Genomic DNA, 12,840 nt, shown 5'->3' on the forward strand with positions numbered 1-12,840 from the left:
TGAGGGCGGTACACCCTGGCATGGGGCCATGCCTCCACCCCACGGGGACAATAAAGTCTTTCCCCGGGAGGCAGATTGGGGGGTTTGTCCCAATCTACTACTGCTGGAAGCCCACAAGACAAAAGGGATTTTACACTGCTCCAAAAGACGGTAGGGGTGGCCCCCACAGGCCATACCTGTCACCCCGTGACATCACCTCTTTTGTGTTTAATGTCCACCTGAAGTGGTAAGCGCATGCTCAAATGTAGGTTCCGTGCTCATTGTGCCGCTGAAATCAAGATACACCTGGCTGAAGAGTCTCCATCAGGGCAAATCAGGCTGCTCTGTTCCTATTAGATCAGGGTCAAGACAGATTTGCATATAGCTGGGTCCAAACTGGGTGGCATTGTGGGCAAAAGAACGATAGGTTGGAATGCTACCCAAGTGATTGCCAGTGGTTAGACAAATTGCAAGCATTCCTCCTATCACTTTTTGTGTGTTTGATAAACTATGCGCACACCAAATCTAGAAACCTTCTATTCCATTGTTTGGATTCCCAAAAACTGGAGGTTATTTTAGACTCCCCCACCCTCCTAGACTTACTATCTTGGACGTAGGCAGGGCTGGCTACGGTGGGGGATCTCTACCATGACAGTGAGCTATTGACCTAGATGAATTTGACACCTGCACAGTTCTTTACGTACTGAGCCATAATACAGAATATTAAGCTGAAATGGGGAAAACTCTTCTTCAGGTCTTACAACTGCTGATCACAGTAAGAAATAGCCACCAACTATTAACATGCTTTTTATAGATCTCTGGTGGAAATGACTAAACGCGATTTGGCAAGTCCTAAATCCAGATTGGAAAAAAATCTGGCAAAGTTTTTATTGAAAAAAGTAAGGAAGGGCCTTAGAAGACACTAAAAAAATCTTGTGGAATGTGAGAGTTGAGTTCACTCAATTTAATTATTTAAATAACACTTTTATGTCCCCCAAACTAATGAATGTGATGCTAGGAAGACAAACCATTAAGCGCCTTCGGTGTGATTACCTGAAGGCATATTTCTATCATATGGTTTGGGCATGTCAGGTGGTTCAGCGATTTGGGGGAAGAATTATTGATCAAATGGAAGGAGCTGTTGGACAGGAAGGACTTGCTTGTCCTGGAAGCATACTTTTTGAGACTATATACCTGAAGCTATAAGAAAATGGGAAACAGATTCATAGATGTGTCATTAGTTTTAGGAAAATGAAGTATAGTAATGCATTGGAAGGCTGAGAATCTGCCACCAATTGACAAGTGATGCTATGAGGTCTTTAAATGGGCCAAATCTGAAAGCCTAGCTCTACATGTAGAGGAGAAAAGACTACAAAAAAGATACATTGTCAAGTTCTTGGATGAGATACTCATTAGGTACAATTGGTTAATGTCCTGAGGAAAAAGAACATTCAAATCTTCATAAGAAACGATCCACAACAAGCTTCTTATCTTCTTTATTTTCCTTTTTTCAAAATTCAACGGACTTCTAGCCAACACGTGTTTCGTCTTTAATGGTGTCAACCAAAGACTTCTTCAGGGCTAGAACACTGATAAGCGAGGAAAATATCCAATGTTACTTCAAATCTGGTTTAGATAACTGTACATTTCCATATCTGTATAATCATAATTTACAGAATGAAATGCCAAATGTGCCAAGATCAAAGACAAACACCAGTGAAACAGAGCAAGGACCAAAGAAAAAGCCCAAACGGAAAACTTAAGTGTCACAATATTGAAACAAAGTGCTAATGTGTGAAGGTGTTAAGCAGAAGTGAAAAGCATAAAAATAGTTACCACAACCAACGCCAGTAAATTGCGTACCGTGTAAAACATATCCTAGACCACTAGTTTGCCATAATCTAGTGTTAATAAGAAAAGGAGAAGGAAACAACTACATACAAGATAAAAAGGCCAAGTTAACCTCTTATCACATTAGACTGAACTCACCATACAGAAAAGTCTAATGAAAGTCAATACGTAGCCAACACTGACAGCCAAGGTAATCTGGAAGCGGCAAGAACCACAAAGGAATTGTGAGATACCGCTAAAGGTAAACAAAGAAAAAAAAACAACAGTTTAAAACAACAAAAATATTTATATATGGAGCCTGTTATCTAATACCCACATTAAGGACTTTTTCTATCGCTATACTATTTTAAAGCATAATGTTAATGGCCCTGGTGCTAGACACCGAGGATTTGGAGGACTACTCTCCTCTCGTGTTCACTTGCCTTGCAGGTAAGAAACTGTATATTATTTTTGAAGAACAAAAACCAACAGTTTGAAACAACAAAAAGGAGAGACACTCCTTATCAGGCCAAAGAATTGCTTCCGAGAAAATGAAAAAGACGCAGTCCAGAGTCATTCGTAATATTTATATAGGGAGCCTATTATCTAATACCCACATTAATAACAATATCCAGTAATAAAAAATAAAAAAATGGGACAATATCAATGCACAATACGATAAAAACAGAAACAACACGTCATATTTATTGAATATCTAATATCTTGTCCTCACAACAATTACATGAACTAATAGCTCAAAATAGATTTAATTAAGCAATCCCAACCGCAGTACGATAAAATCAGTGTAACTGCTCCAATGTAGCCACCTAATAAGTGCACAACGTATCAATATACAGTTTCTTACCTGTACGGCAAGTGAACACGAGAGGAGAGTAGTCCTCCAAATCCACGGTGTCTTGCACCAGCGCCATTAACGGTATGCGTTAAAATAGTATAGCGATAGAAAAAGTCCTTAATGTGGGTATTAGATAACAGGCTCCATATATAAATATTTTTGTTGTTTCAAACTGTTGTTTTTTTTTCTTTGTTTACCTTTAGCGGTATCTCACAATTTCTTTGTGGTTCATGACGCTTCCAGATTACCTTGGCTGTCAGTGTTGGCTACGTAATGACTTTCATTAGACTTTTCTGTATGGTGAGTTCAATCTAATGTGATAAGAGGTTAACTTGGCCTTTTTATCTTGTATGTAGTTGTTTCCTTCTCCTTTTCTTATTAACACTAGATTATGGCAAACTAGTGGTCTAGGATATGTTTTACACGGTACGCAATTTACTGGCGTTGGTTGTGGTAACTATTTTTATGCTTTTCACTTCTGCTTAACACCCTCACACATTAGCACTTTGTTTCAATATTGTGACACTTAGGTTTTCCGTTTGGGTTTTTTCTTTGGTCCTTTCTCTGTTTCACTGGTGTTTGTCTTTGTTCTTGGCACATTTGGAATTTCATTCTGTAAATTATGATTATACAGCTATGGAAATGTACAGTGTCTAAACCAGATTTGAAGTAGCATTGGGTATTTTCTTTGCTTATCAATGTTCTAGCCCTGAAAAAGTCTTTGGTTGACACCATTAAAGACAAAACACGTGTTGGCTAGAAGTCTGTTGAATTTTGAAAAAAGGAAAATAAAGAAGATAAGAAGCTTGTTGTGGATCATTTCTAATGAAGATTTGAATGTTTTTTTTGCTAAGGACATTAATCCATTCTACTTGTTGAGTGTAGGATTTTATTCTACACAATTAGTGAAGGTGGATGGACTTCACTTATGTTCTTCAGAGCATTTTGTATTAGGAAATCGCACTAAGACACAACCCAGCGCGATAACTATTCCCAACCATCCTTTTTTGTTTTCTGGAGATACTCATTAGGTTTGAGGCTGCGAATCAGAGACACAAGCCCTCTGTAGTCATTGAAAAGGTGAGAGTTCAAGGAACGAGTGACATCTGACCCTCCAAGAAATGGATGAAAGTAGGAGATAGACAAATGTTTGCACCTTGTAGTAAGCTAACAAATACAGACTCACACCTCTGTTTGCCTTGCTTAACTGTTATGCTCTTATAAATTATATGATGTATGTTTCATCTGTGTCTTGTTAAATTCCCCACAACATTGCTACTGAAAAGTGCATTTTACAAGGAAGAAATTCTGACTCTAGATTGTAAATACTAATAAACTCACAAAAAGAGAAGGAGCTATGCCCATTTCTGTGGATATATAGCCAACTGGTAACCTGGAAAGTATTTCCTTCCTGACAGTAGATTTTCCACATGATGGGGAGACAAGGACCGAAAGAGGTGATGAAACTCAGTTTTAAATCAGAGTCTGAAAGCAAGCCCAAGGACTTGTTAAAGACTGCTCTCACTCACTAAATAATGGCATGTTTCATCATTGGACCACTACATACACCCTGGTGCAGACCAACACTCATAGTGGAGCGCTGATTTTTTGAGAGAAAGAAGAGAAAAGAAAAGGAGATAGTTCTCCAAATGAGGGATCCCAAAAATGCAGAGAAAAGAAGATAATAAAACTATCTAAGTGGTAACCTTTATATTTATTTTATTCTGGGTCCCCCTTGACAGGATTAAAAACAAATGCTAGGTGTGTAGGAGAAGTTACCTCTCCAACACCCCTCCTGCTCCTACCGACATATTTCAGCCAATCATCTTAGCACTACTGGGTCTCTGGCCTTCATCAGGGTTCTGATCCCTCTAGAAGTGCTGATATAAATCCACTCCATTGTCTATAGTCAGCACTATTCATAAACAAACATTTTTTGTCTTACTTGGTTCCTGTTAAGTAACCACACTCGTCTTTCTTATCCGAGTTGCATTAGTATTCCTCTTAACCCGGGCCGGAGTGGGAACACCGCCCTGTAGTCAAACTTTCTTCAAGGGTCTGGCGTCTCCCAGAGCCACTCTCAGCCCTCCGTCGCTCAATCTAGAGTGTAAATAGTCTTGCCCCTGTGATCTGGATCTGGCCTCTAAAAGTGTGAGTTGAGTACCATTGTTGTCTATGTAAAACACTGGACTAAGAATTGAAAACCAGATAAATAGATAGAAAAAATGCTAATATCTCAAAAAGTACCAAATGGATTTACCACAAACCAACAAGAACACACTTTTAAAATATAATTCTAATTCATGTGAAGCTTGATGTAATATCTGTTCAGTGGTTTTTGCTGTAGTGGCAAGCAACGTTTTCTATGGAAGTCAAAATGGGAAAACCTTGTTTTGCCTCCTCCCACCCCTTAGCCCCACCAGCACCAGCACAGAACTGCACACAATTTGCCATTGTAGATCTTAAATGACTAGGATAAGCGAATACCAAATTTTGGGAAGATCCATCCATGGCAGCCAAAGTTATAGGCAAATAAAAATGCATGTTAAATGTATCACATATTTCGGAGTTGCTTTTACTGCACACAGTGTAGCGATATAAAAACCCATATTTCACAAAGAAACGTGAAATGTGGGAAATATGTCACGGTTCTCTGTAAAATATGACTCTCATCATCACAATGGTGGCCCAAAACCACTCTGCAGAGTTTTAGCATTGTTAGGACCTTTAGGGTTATATGGGAAAGTTATTTAAGTGCATGGTTCTCAAGCTTTTGACTTCTGTGGATCCTCAGTATATCACTCCTGGAAGCTGGGGACCCTCGAAAGTTTAATTTTCAATGTGAAGGTTGGAGCTTTTCAAAATGTTTTATTTCTAAAAGATGATGTAATATGTTTGACATTTGCATATTTTTTTTACTTTTTAATAATTCTTTTTATTAAACAACATGAATCGGCAAGGTTGCATATAGCAAATGAATAGCTTACAAACAGGAGGAATTCATCCAATAACACAATGACAATCACGTTAGCGACAAAAAAGAGCATAGAAGCATCATGGGATACAGCATGATAAGGGCAGGTCATCGGTAGTGGGTTTTCATGGGGGATTACAGATATCTCCTCGGTATGTGTTCCATGCCCCCCAGATTTGAGACCATTTCTTGGGGGAACCCCTCACAATGTACACCGTTTTTTCCTGGAACATACACCAGTCCATGTGTTTCTACCATTCTAGTATGGTGGGTGGGTTTGCGGCTCCCCATAGTTGAGCGATATTCCTTTTTGCCACCATGAGGCCTAGCGTTACCCAGATCCTACCCATTCTGGTTAGGTCTGTGGGTTCCCACACATTCAAAAGGCACCTCTTCGCTTCGGGCGGATAACCAGTTCCAACACTTCGCTAAGAACAGCCTGCACTTGACGCCAATACCTTTGAATAAGATCACATTCCCATAGAATATGCATAAATGTTCCCTCTTGACCACATTGTCTTCTGCAATCCCCCCCTTCTGCCCTCCCCATGCGGATCAGGCACGGTCCGGTGACGTATAATCTGTGCAATATTTTGAGCTGGACAAGTCGTTTGCCCTGGTACCCCGGAAGGGGTCTGCGGTGTTGTTTATCAGCTTTTTATATGTTAGGGAGATTGCTTTCTCTGGTAAGTATCCATCAAGCAGTCTATCCTCGAGGGATGTGGATTCTGGGGGGGAGGAGCCTTAGGATAGGTGGGACTGTAGTGCGTGTCGGACTTGGAAGTAACGAAAGTATTCTGGATTGGCAAGCTCATATTTCTGTTGCAGGGAGGCAAATGTCACTATGTCCTCCTTTACCCACATGTCTCAGATTCTTGAGATCCCTATGAGGTCCCATTCATCAAACCCCTTCGACTTCCATAGTTCCCCAAGCTTCTCCGAGTCCCAGAGGGGTGTTGCAAGTGTCAGTTTCCACTCCCATCCCAGACGTTTGGTTGCTGTGTGCCAGACCTGTACAGAGTGTTTTGTCGGCCCAGTGAGGGGGAACCGTCGTGGTCTAGAATATACGGCTCTGTTGTAGTTTCCTCCTGGGAGGAGCCACCAGTCCATGGTATAGCCCGGGTCGTCCATGTGACGATATGTGCCATGATTAATGGCCGCAATGTGGGCTGTCCAATAGTATTTTTTAAGGTCTGGAAGACTAATCCCACCGTCATACAATTAAGGGTTAGCTTGTTTAGTGCTATGCGAGGTTTTCCTCCCCAAAGCAAGTCTCTTTACAGGCCCTCAATTTCCCTAAAGTAACAAGCAGGCATTGGGTCAGGGTAGTTTTGTAACACATATAGGAAGCGGGGCTAGGATATCATCTGCCCAACAGCGAGAGAGGAAGCGCCTTCCATGCTGTTATATCTCGCTTCAGTCTTTGCAGTGGCGGGAGAAGGTTGCTGCTATACCGAATTTGCTGGTTAGACGTAACATAAATCCCCAAGTATTTAAAACCCACTGTGGTAATTTGGACGTATATAAGAGATTTACCCCAGTTAATGGAGTATCGAGAGAATTTGCCAACTTGCAAAGATGTCTAATACCGCAATCAACGAGGCTTTTCGAGAGGCCAGGATGCCATCTGCATATAGCGAGATGCGGTCTTCCCGTGCTTCTGCCCATTTATTTTGTTTTTGTTTTTAATAAATCTTTATTCGATTATGCGTCATAATCATACAAGATAGAAACATAAGAACCACTTAAATACGCTAAAAACATGAAAATATACAGTCTGCCTTATTGCGCTCATGTTGCACAATCTATAAACATTAGGTACAATTTAGAGGAAAACAAACAAGCCTATCTATCAAATCACTGTAAATTAGGTGCACATAATTTAATTCCAATATAGAGCTCCTTTTAAATAGGCAGTAACCACCAGCATCACCGCAGATTGTCTTTTTGGCTCCTAATACATGCTTTCTTTTTGTTGGTGTATACCAGTTTTTCATGTAAGGTAGCCAATCGTGCATAATAGATTCGGCTTCCAGATAAGGACACAAATTTTTAAACTTCAATTTCAAATTCCTAACATTCGCAGAGCATTTTAAAAATTTCAGGTTTCAATTTTGCTTTTTTTGGTATATGTACCTTATTCTGCAAATATTATTTAATCTTCTAAACCCACTAGGACATCGTCGCAGAGCCTGCTGCCGCTGAGCCAGATCAGTGAGGGGGAACCGTCGTGGTCTAGAATATACGGCAATTATTCTGCAAATATTATTTAATCTTCTAAACCCACTAGAACCCACAGACCCCAGGTTAAGAACCACAGATCTAAGTATGGTGCCCAAAAGCATATTATGGTGCTACTATTTTCATCCATCCATGAAACATTTTTTTGTGAAATCTGCAAATTATCTCGCAAATCCAGTGGCTCTCACTATTGTCCATTGTTTTATCAACAATGTAAATCTAAACACTTCCCTTCTAATCAGTGTCTAATATTGGTGCACCTAGAAGAGATCAGCTTTCTCAAGCTAAGTACCACCAAATAAACGTATAATATAAAAAATACATCTCAGGTAACGGGATGGATTTGCATGAAATTTGGCCTAACGCAGTCAGCTAAGGACCGGCATACCATATTTTGTGCAGATCTATGAAGAGGGAAGAAACTTAAGTGATGTAAAAAAAGAAGTGTTATCCCATTTTAGCTCCAATAGGAATTTTCACAACACTACAGCCCAAACCGCTGAACGGATTCTTGCCAAACTTAGCATGAAAGTAGAACATTACTTACAAAGAGCACTTTAATTGGTATGGTGTAAATTAGTTCAACTTTAATTGATATGGTTCAATATGGTTTGAGATATTAATATTTCAAAGGCGTCTGAGCAGTGTTTAAAGGTTTAACACTTTTTAAAATATCTGTGCCATTTCACGACTCACATATCAAGTTAGTCACGTATTGAATTTTTTAACAAATGTGATTGGCTGGAAGGGCTGTGTTAGACCTGGCACCTTGGCGTGAGTCTCCCTTCCACTTTTTGTCGCTGTGCCTCATGTGTTTTGCTGGTGTTAGCTGCTCAGAGCACTGTGCCACTGCCAACCAGTGCCACAGTGCCAGTGCGCCCTATATAAAATGGATATGTTGGTTGGATTCCATGATTGGCTTATTTGGTTTACTGTCAGACCCCAGTAAAGTGCACCAGGAGTGCCCAGGGCTTGTAAATACAAATGCTGCTGGTGGGCTTGCAGCACTGGTTGTGCCACCCACAGAAGCGGCCTGGTAAAATGTGTCTAAGGTCTGCCATTGCAGAACCTGCATGCAGGCTGGTACTGTCATGCTGACTTGGCAAGTACACCTACTTGCCAGTCCCTAAACCTTCCCTTAACTTCATATTAGTCACCCCTATGGTAGGCCCAAGGGCAGGGTGCATTGTAAGCATAAGGTAGGACAAGCCCTGATGTGTGTGGCATGTCCTAATAGTGAATTACAGCCATTTTCGTTTTTCACTATTGTAAGGCTACCTGTTCTCCATAGGCCAGAATGGGCTGTTAGAATTGTTACATTCTATGATCCTAACAGACCCAGGGAACATGGTAGAAATTTGAGTTTAGTATGCCTGAACTCAGAATAATAAAATACATCTTTTAGTAAATTTTATTTTAATATTCTGTGTTTGCAAATGCCACTTTTAGAAAGCTGGTATTTGCTTGGCTAACCATTTCAGCCCGCCTCTGCTATGATGTGTATCTGCCTATCTGGTTTGTGTGAGTGACAGGGCTGGGGAAACCCAGAGGGGCAGGGCTAGGTAACCCGGTGGTGAATAGAGAGATTTACATCCAGATGGGTGGGAGGAGTGCACCTGGACTCTGAATAGGGCTGTGCTCTGCCACCACAATGCTGGCTCCACCTCCTGTGGAGCGGCTGATGTCTCTGCCCTGCACCCTGAATAGAAAGTCAGAGTCATGTCAACAAAGTGCTCAGGAATTGGTTTGGACTGGGCAAAGGCCCCTCTACCCCAGAGGAACAAAGGATTTAGGGGTATAAGTAGTGGGACCCTGCTCCCAAGAAATTAGATCCTGCTTGACAAGAAGAACCTCTGCCTGAGGAGAAGGAACTGGGAAAGCTGTAAGGAGGAGTACTGTCCCTGACCTGGGGGATTGGCCTGCAGTGGTTGCCTTGCTGCTGAAGGAGAGGAGAAAGACTACAAAGACTCTATTTCAACTTGTGCTTAAAAAGATCTCCAAGGGCCTGAGTAGAGCTGGCCTCCTGTTAAGAAGTCCCAGGAACAAAAGGACTTCACCCCCAGCTTCCCCCTGAACTCTGCTGTGTGAGTTCTGCCCCTCCGATAGTGCTGGAACCAGTTTTGGGACCTCTGGGAGCTGTGCCTGCTGTAGGGGAGCTGGCCAAGAAGAAAGAAATCAAAGATCTCCACTTTTTTCACGCACAGCCGGCTTAGCGAGAACATTTCCGTCACACCGCTCGTTAGCGTGCAGAATTTTATCGCCGAGGACGCCGTCTCAGAGCCTGCTGCCGCTGAGCCAGATCAGCGCTGGAAAAATCATCGCCCCGCTCGTTAGCGGACCGAATTTGATCGCTACCAGCCAAGATCCACGCTTTGCCTGTTAGCGGGAAGAATTCTATCACTGCGAACTTCGTTCCAGAGTCTGCCGCTGCTGTGTGGAATCGTCACAGAACAAGCCAAGATCATCGCACCGCTCGTTAGCGTGAGTAATTTTATCGCTGCGAAAATCGTTGCAGACTCAACCAAGATAACCGCTGGTGAAATTGTCGCCCCGCTCGTTAGCGGGCCGAATTTTGTCGCATTGTGCCTTAGCGAGTAATTTTCTACCGGATAAGCTACACCTTGATTTTCAACGCTGAAGTGCCGCTAGGAACTTTTTATCGCATCATAAGGTACTGTGGGTCATAACGGACGCTAAGGTGAATGATTTTGTCGCTAACCAAAGAACTCTTTCTAAAATCATATTCTTGAACTGTGTATGTCATTGTTGTCATTATTTGGTCTTGAGCTAAGCCTTTATATAAAAGATCACTATTTTTGATATAAATCTAGTGTGGTGTCCATTTGTGGTGTTGTCACTGGGTTACTGTATGTGGTCACAAATGCTTAACCTATAACGCTCTGAGATAAGCCTTGTCTGCTCGCGCCAAGCTACCTAGAGGGTGAGCAGGGGTTATTTTAGGAGTGTAACCCCTTACCCTGACTAGAGGAGAGGGTCCCTGCTTGTCACAAGTACCTACCTGTGCCAACCAGAGATCCCCAATTCTAACATTGGTGGTCAGCGGTGAGGATCCTGAATTTGCATTTGTGATTCATGTACAGTGATTGGTGAACACCACTTAGTGAGTTCAGACCATCACGCAGCTACACACTTTTTAATTTTCATTTTGCTGGAAATCGCCATTTTTTAAAGAAATCATGCCTGGTTCAGTCGTTGTGGGGAGAGCAGCATCTGTAGTCTCTGAAATTGAAGATATTGAATGGGAAGAAGAGAGACTAGAGAGCTACACCAAGGCCCAGCTGCAGGGCTTCTGTACAAAGTTCCAAGTCCCCGTTGTTGGATGTAAGCTCAAGGCAGATCTACTCAAGGCGCTGAGGGCCTGGATTGAGTCCAGATCACATGAGGAGGCAGACATAATTGAACCAGCAGTAAGCGTCCAGAGTTTTGGCAGAGGCCTGTCGCCAGAAGAGTTGGCAGACAGAAAAGAAACCCGAGCACATGAAATGGAGATGGCAAAATTGAGTGGGGAGTTGGAAAGCAAAAAGCTGGCTCTGGAAGAGAGAAGAATTCAACTGGAGCATGAAACAAAGTTGAGGGAGATAGAGCTGAAGGCTAGGAGTTTAGAACTCACTCCCTCTGGTGGCAGCACACCGCCAGTGCAGGTAGAATCAAGGGTGTACATACCAAAAGATGTGGTAAAGGATTTTTTTTTTAAATGATGACATAGGGCAGTGGTTCAAAGCCTATGAGGTAGCCATGTCTTCCCACCGGGTCCCTGAGAAGGATTGGGGAGCGGGGCTGTGGGGACGGTTCCTGAGTGAGGGGCAGGACACACTGCAAGACTTGCCTTCAGATGTTTATAATTCTTATCCCCATATGAAGGATGCTTTGATGACTAGGTATGGGTTGACCCCTGAGTTGTATAGGCAAAGGTTCAGGGGTTGCACAAAGATTCCAAACAGTACGAATGTTGAGTATGTAACTTTTTTTTGCAGAGCACTGGATGGTTGGGTAAAGGGTAGCAAGGTTGATGATTTTCAAGGACTTCTTGATTTAATGGCATGGGAGCACTTGTCTAGTAATTGTTTTCCTGAGCTACGCCAGCACCTGATTGATAGTAGGCTGACTAACCCTAGAAAGCTTGCTGAGGAGGCAGACCGCTGGGTCATTACCAGGGTCCACAAGGGTCCAGTGGGAGATTCCGCTAAAGGTGGGCAGGGTCCCCAGCAGAAGAGTGGGGGGGACAAGGGTAAACAGAGGGAGTTCCCAAGAAGGCCCCAAAGTAATCCCCAAGGGAACCAAGGGAAAGATTCTCAGCCTCCCCCACCCCAGAAGCCGACCGGGGCCCCGACAGGTCCCCCTGTTCAGAAGGGGCCCCTAAGATTTTACAAGTGTGGTAACATGGGGAGTTTTGCCTCTGATGTAAAGTGTCCTTTGTATGGTAAACCAGGACCCACTGGTGCTCCACCCCGGCAGATGGCTCGTGTAGCCTTGGGGGAGGAGATGGCAGTCCAAGGTGGGTGGAGTCCCGCAGAGATGTCCCTTGTCTCATTAGGAGACTGTGAGATGGTCCCCAAAACCCAGCTGCCTAATAACACTAAGAAATACAGGCAGTGGGTGACCATTAATGGCCGTAGGGTGGAAGCTCTGAGAGATACAAGAGCCAGTGTGACAGCTGTCAAGTGTCACCTGGTGTCTCAAGAGCAGGTGGTCCCAGGAGCATTCTATCCAGTTGTTGCCGCTGACAACACAGAGAGTCACTGCAAGGTGGCTCAGGTTCCCTTTGAGTGGGGGGGGGGGGTCTCTGGTACTCTTCAGGTAGCTGTGAGGCCCGCCATGCCTGTAGACTGTCTGTTAGGGATCGACTTGGTGAGCAGAGTGCTCACCTGGAGATGTTGGGTATGCCTGATTGGGCGTGTGTCACCACACGGTCCATGGCAGCAAGTAGAGGTGCTAAAGA

The sequence above is a fragment of the Triturus cristatus genome, chromosome 1_1, assembly GCF_964204655.1.
Source record: "Triturus cristatus chromosome 1_1, aTriCri1.1, whole genome shotgun sequence".
NCBI lineage: Eukaryota > Metazoa > Chordata > Amphibia > Caudata > Salamandridae > Triturus > Triturus cristatus.